We start from the raw sequence: 7263 nt of genomic DNA, 5'->3' as shown, positions 1-7263 counted from the left end.
GAAATATTATACAAAATGGGTGACCCTGGAGGACATTATACTGAGTGAAATATCTCAGTCACAAAAGGACAAATACTGCATGGTGCCACTGCTATAAAGCGGGACTGACAAGAGAAGAAGAGTATTAAAACCAGGTGCTAGAGAAGTACTAGCAGAATGGACTGCCATAACATCCATTCTAATTCATATTTATCCTATAAAACAGAGCATGTTGGCCTCCACGGGGAGTCCAAGCCTATCATCAATCTTTATCACAGTTGTTGCTATTAGGTGATGTCAACAATGATTCACTGTGACCCCTCCGAACAAAAGATCTGAAATTTGTCCTATCTTGCACCATCCTTTTCATCCACTAGACACACCTGAGTCCACTCCCACATTCACTGTATCAATCCATCTCACTGTTTTCCTTTCTTTGGCTGACCCTCCATCTTTCCAAGCATGAGGTCCCTTTCCAAAGAATAATCCGTCCCAACAATATTATCAAAGTATGTAAGACAAAGCAGGCAATCCTCACCTCCAAAGAGCACTTTGGATGCACATTCTCCAGGACATATGTTTGTTCTTTTGACAGTCCATAAGATATGCAGTACTTCAACAATACAGGGAGCTGGGGTGGTCTGGTGGTAAGAAATTGCACTGCAATACTGAAGGCACATGATTCCAATCTACTAGCTGCTCCACGGGAGAAGGATAGGCAATCTCTTCCTGTGTAATTAACTGCCTCTGAAAACCCGCTGGAGGGTCAGTTCCAATTCAACGGTACACAACAACCTCAACACCAACTCAAAGGCATCAGTTTTTCTTCTCACCACTGGGCCAAGCAAAAGGCAACATCATGATAGATGGAGAAAAGACTAACCATTTCTTCCTTCTTGGATCCACAATCCACACGCTTGGGACAAGCAATCAAGAGATTAGGAGACATATAGCATTTGGAAAGCCTGTCATGAACTTCTCCAAAGTCCTGAAGAATGATGTCATTTTAAAGACTCAAGTGTCCCTGATTCAAGTCATGAGCTTTTCAATCACTTGCTATGCACCTGAAAGCTGGACAATGAATACATCTTGGAAAAAAAGTAACCAGAGTGCTCCTTGGACTCAAGGATTATGAGCTTCATTTTACCACAGGAATATTCCAATTTTAACAAAAAAAATTATAACATTAAATTTCATATAATAAAGCTATTTTCATGATTTAGGTGGCAAGTTAAACTAAGACTTTCACTAGACTAAAATTTCTATTAAATAGCTGTATAAAATCTATTAAGAAGGCCAGTCTACTCACTTAGCAAAGTATTTTGCAAACCTGTGCTCTTTCAATACACTTTTATATTCATTATAAATCATAATATACTGTGCTGCTGTTGTTATTTGCCACTGCACAGAAAATGACTCACAGCTGACCCTCAAGCAAGTTTTCAAATGCTGTAAAATCACACAGGAGATGTCAATCTTTGAACTATCTGTCTTTGGGTTGGCAGTTCACCTCCTTATCACTAGGCCACTAGTGCTTCCTAAAATACAGTCTAAGAATAAAGTCTCAGTCTAAGAATAAAGTCTCTGTCCTCCGACACATAAGAGAATTCTGATAAAAATACTTAAAACTCAAAAAAAGCTGTTCTCACTGTCCTTCCAGATCTGAAATAAAATGCTTATGGATGGGGGGCGGGGAGAGAAAGCTGTTCTGAAGTAGAGGGATTCTTGTCTTGGCTTCAGGGTTGTAAATTAAAGTTGGTAACCACCCATTTTTCTCCCACAGTGCCACCAGTGGATTCAAACTGTTGGAGAAGTGCACCCTTTGGGTCAGCAGCATAACTCTTTACAGACTGTTGTCATTATGTCCATCAAGTTGGAAGTGAGTCATAGCTGACCCTCCCGCAAGTTGCAATAAATCAAAAGAAGGAAACTGCCTATTTTTACCCCACAGAGTAACTGGTGAACCTTGTGACTTTGTGGAAAGGCATACAGTACCATCCTTTCCACTAAGCCCCCCGAGCTCCCTTCTATAGGTTTTGCCATAGTAAACTAAAGCAGTCTAAAATTAAAAGCAGCATGATCTACAAAATACAAGATTATGGTACAAACAGAAGTAACATGATATCTTTATTGAATAGTCTTCTTTTTGACAATTTAAAAATAGCTCAGTGCCTGCCTTGCTTATATATTTTACTACATGCTCATTTTTAAAAGGCTGTCAGATTATAAAAATATTATTATGTAAATTTACAATAATTTCTGGAAAATATTCACTGGTTAACACTAAAAAGTGATGTCAGCAATTGCTATGACAAGAAATTACAAATATTTTAAAATTCTACTTCCTAATACTAGTAATGATGTTTTATTATTATTGCTTTGTGCCATGCAATTGAAACCAACTCATAGCTCACCCTCATTGGGTTTTCAGAGGCTGTAATTCACACCAGAGTCTGCCCACCTTCTCCTACAAAGTAGCTTGTAGACTAGAATGGTCTACTTTTGGTCAGCAGCACAACTTCTTAACCACTAAGCTACTTTGTTGTTGTTGTTGTTGTCATCAGGTGCCATTGAGTCCATACCATACAGACATTCTGAAACCTGTGCCATCCTCCTCATCTGAGACAGCAGGCAGTGTCAATCCATTTCATTAGGGGGTCTTCCTCTCCTTTGATGATCCCTAATGATGTTCTAGTACATATTTTTAAACACAGCATTTTTACATTTGTCAATCATTTCCTCATCCCCAAGTGGTATTCTTGTAAATATAGTAGGAAAGGGTGAAGAACTCACTAACAAACAGAGACACATTATCTGTGTAAAAATAGCATCATTCTCAGCTTGTGGAAATATATTTTATCCATCTGTATTTTTAAGCATTTTTATTATTTTTTTAGTTTATTTTTAAAGTGAAAGTATACAAAGTGTATTGGTTTTTCATTCATTATGTTTTATAACACTAATAAGTTATTAACATCATTAATTAAAATATCTAGTCACTCTTTTACTGTATGTTGCCTATCCCCTCACCTATGTTATTGTTCCATCTCCCTCCATTCTCCCGCATGTTAACCCGCCAAGATTAATTTTGTGTATACTTTCTGTAACTTTTTTGCATCAGTTGTCTTATATAACTGTCCTTTTATAACTGACATGTCACTCAGAATAATCTGTTCCAGAGTCATCCATTCCTGCACAATAATCACAAAGTGATGTATCCACCACTGGGTGGATGTAACCTAGCTTCTTCAGGCACACATCCATTCTTGGGCATTTGTTTCAAACTCTTTGCTATTATAAATAATGCTTCAATAACTTTGTGTGTATTACAGCTTGTGCTGCAGCTCTTATTTCTTTGGGCTATATATTCCGTAGTGGGATCACTGGATCAAATGGTATTTCTATTCCCAACTTTCTTAGAAAATGTCAAACTGCTTTTCATAGTAGTTGTACCATTTCACATTCCCACACCCATCTCTATTTTGTAACTCAAAGATTACAAATAAAATTAGACCTAGAAAAACATAATTTTCCTAATATTTGCCCAACACTTTATAATCTCTATAACACTTTTACAGACAATCCTATTTCATTCTCATGAAAAGTGGTAACCACTCCTTCAGCTCATAAATACAGGATCCTGTTTGTACTTTTTGGAAGCCAAATGCAAAGTCCAAAGTTTAGGGGTGTGTTTTCCATGAAATCATCACTAGACGCAAAGATAGATAAAAAAGAAATCTACTACCCAAATCCTTTTTTCAAATATACTGCCTAAAATGCAAAGATAAGATAATTTTCCCCAATTTATTTCTGAAATAACTAAAACCAAATTAAACCCACTAGTGGAGCTGATTTTCACTCAAAGCAAAACTAGGACCCTGCACTATGGGGTTTCTGAGGTTGTACATCTTAACAGGATTACACTGCTGCTTCTTTCTCTCCCACAGCATTCATTTGGTAGGCTCAAATCACTAATTTGTTAGCATCCCAATTCTTAACCTACTTCACCATTTATTCTACTTATTTATTAAATCAGAAAGTCCTAATTCAAATATTATCAAGACTACCAGGCATATTCTTACATGATATACCTGACTGCAATTTAAAGAGAAAAAATATTAGTGTATCTTTATTAGTATACCTTTAATTTCTCCCCTCCACTATGAACTTAACAAATTTCTTTCAATCACATAGAGCAGTGCTTCTGAAACACTATCTACATACTACTGTACATCTATGCAAAATTTAACAAGATTGGAACAAAAGTAGGATAAAATTCCAAATGCTCATATTCATTATAACCTGTAATACTGTACACCTTGACTCAAAATTTTAGAACTTTTTAACTTCACAGACCAAGATTATCAAAGTTTTATTATAAAACCACACAGAGAAAAATAACCACAGTTTATTAATTTGGAACCACAGTATTCACATCCTAAATGCAGGCCATGATAGAGATAGATGATGACAGATAGACAGACAGACAGACAGACTAGATAGATACCTGCAACTAAGAAAACGTTCATTTGATTTGTTGTGTCTTCTGGTATTTTGTCAGTTTCCTCCTTTCTACCGTGCCCCTCTTTAACTAGCAAAACCCACTAGTACAATATAATCTCAATTGTTTAAAAATTAAAAACCTGGCAACCTCAATAGTAAACTTCAATAAGTCAAAACACCACACATACATATATACACACACAAACCACGAATATCAAAATACATACCAAACAAAACTAAAACCAAAACACTACTGCTCAAAAGTACTTTTTTTCAAGGAGAACTCAGAACTTAATACTGTATACCAGAGTGTGTCAAGTATGAATGATTAGTGTCCTCATGAAAATATTGTTGTTGCTTGTGGTGTTAAGCATCTTCAAACTGACAACTCATACAGATCCTATGATCAACAGATCAAAATCTCATCCTATCCCAAGATCCTTACCATATCCCTTGTGCTTAAGAGCACTGTAGCAGTCACTATGTTAATCTATTTCATCGAAGGTGTTTTCTCTTTCATTGACTCTCCACTTTTCCCAGCATGGTATCTTTTTCAAAGGACTGGCCCCTCTTGACAAAAGGCAGTCTTGTTTTACAACAGTGGCACCAAGCAGTATTTGTCCTTTTGTAACTGAGATACTTCATTCAGCATAACATCCTCCAGGGTCATCCATTTTGAATAATATTGCATGAGTTCCTTTTTTTTCAACGCAGCACAGTATTCCATTGTGTGAATATACCACAGCTTTTCTATCCATTCGTTTGTTGATGGGCACTTAGGTTGTTTCCAACTCTTTGCTATTGTGAACAAAGCTGTGATAAACATGGGTGTGCATATATCTGCTGGGGTGGCAGTTATGGTCTCTTTGAGGTATATTCCCAGTCGTAGAATTGCTGGGTCAAATGGTATCTCTATTTGCAACTTTTTGAGAAAGCGCCACAGTGCACCATTTTACACTTCCACCAACAGTGAATAAGGGTTCCAGTCTCTTCACAACCTCGCCAGCATTTGTTGCTTGCTGTTCTGTTAAATTTTGCTATTCTGACTGGAGTGGGATGATATCTCATAGCTGTTTTAATTTGCATCTCTCAGAGCTAGGGCTTTTGAACATTTCTTCATGTGCTTATTGGCCACCTGAATGTCTTCTTTGGTGAAGTATCTGTTCATATTCTGTGCCCATTTTTCTATTGGATTATTTACCTTTATCTTGTGGTGCTCAAGTATTTTATAAATTGAGGATATAAGTCCCTTATCTAATATGTCATTACCAATACTTTTTCCCAATCTATGGCTTCCCTTTTTACCCTGTTGGATAAGTTTTTAGATGTGCAAAGGGATTTGATTCTTAGAAGATTCCATTCATCTATTTGATCTTCTCCGGGTTGTAGGTAACAGTAATTTTTATAAAGCTAATTTTTAAAACTGATCCGTGTATGTGCAATAATGAAGCTGAGGCAGAGATGCAAACAACATGCCTACAAGGCCAAGCATGAAACAAAACTAAATGAAGTAAGCTAGGTATATCAGTAGCAGGAATGGTGGAGACTGCAGTGACAGGTAAGAACACATCCAGTATAAGGATAGCAGCTACCACTCTACTCTTCACTCCAGAAAGCAGTCTAATAGTACCCAGATTTCCAAGTTTTGCAAACAATTCAGAAAGTTACTAGGTCACTGAGAAACTTCCTTATTTTTTTCAACGATAACTAGTTGAAATTCAAATATACTATGCACATCAAACAAAACACATCTCCAAGGTGGCTCCATCCTAGGCCACAAGACAGCAACCTTTCAGCGAATCCCTGAAAACTGCTTTCAAAGAAACGTGGGCAGCAAATCTTAGGCTTGGAAGTCAGCCTGGATTGGATATATTTACTTGGACACTTTAGCAGGTGGATGAAACTGGGCAAATTATTTCATCAAATCTCAATTAACTTTGAATATAAAATATTACCCAAGTAAATTCTGAAAGTGGGACACACCTAAAACATTATCAGATGACAACAGGCACTATAGAAATGTTCCCTAATTTCCTCACTGAGCCCTTTGAGCTTTCAGAATTTTAAAAAAATTGGGTAATATACAACTATGAAAAGCCCTAACCAGGTTACAAAGAAATATCACCAAACACACAGGGCTCTGCTATGTCTCACTTTCTGATATGCAAATCAGTACTGTACACACACCCAGAACAAACTGTTCACATAGGTTGTGGCTTTAAAAGGAGCCTAAAAATGACATAACTGAATGGTTGAGTGCACTGTCAATTTCAAGTTTTAAGCAAGCATACTTTGAGATTTTTAAATATACTTGGGGCAGTCTAAAAAAGATGAGAAGTCACAGTCCCTCCATGATATGACAAAAAGTTGGCCTCTTTTCATAAACTCTTATGGGCTGGTAAAAAGAGAAAAAGTTTAAAGCTGAACTTTTAAAACTTCTGGACAAAAATCACTAACAAAACTTTCAGAAAATTTACTCTATAGAGGGCATAGCATGAAGCAAAGCATTTACACGAGATGTTTCAATATAAAAAGCATGGCATGCTACAATATTCATTTCATGTATGATCTAATCAAACTGAAACATTAGAGAATTCATTAACTCCTACAGCTGAAATAGTTTGACTTTTCAAGCTCAAAAGTGAGAAAAGAAAAAAAAAACCAAAATAAAAAGGATTGAACATATCTGTTTTTTATTTATTTATTTATTTTTCATTTCAATGAACATCTACAGATTTTGGAATTCCATTCATTCATTGTTGCACCCTTCTCCCCGCCCAC

General features: G+C 36.4%; 1 protein-coding gene across 1 annotated transcript in view; it reads right to left on the bottom strand.

The window, feature by feature from the left end:
• The window catches only part of ADAM10 (ADAM metallopeptidase domain 10), a 212650-nt gene that overhangs the window by 201653 nt on the left and 3734 nt on the right, over positions 1-7263 (bottom strand). The window lies entirely within an intron of this gene.

The sequence above is a fragment of the Elephantulus edwardii genome, unplaced genomic scaffold (genome assembly GCF_000299155.1).
Source record: "Elephantulus edwardii isolate Elephantulus edwardi_28Jun2011 unplaced genomic scaffold, EleEdw1.0 scaffold00145, whole genome shotgun sequence".
Lineage (NCBI taxonomy): Eukaryota > Metazoa > Chordata > Mammalia > Macroscelidea > Macroscelididae > Elephantulus > Elephantulus edwardii.
Note: the sequence above shows the minus strand (reverse complement) of the source record. Positions and strands in the feature narration are given on the sequence as shown.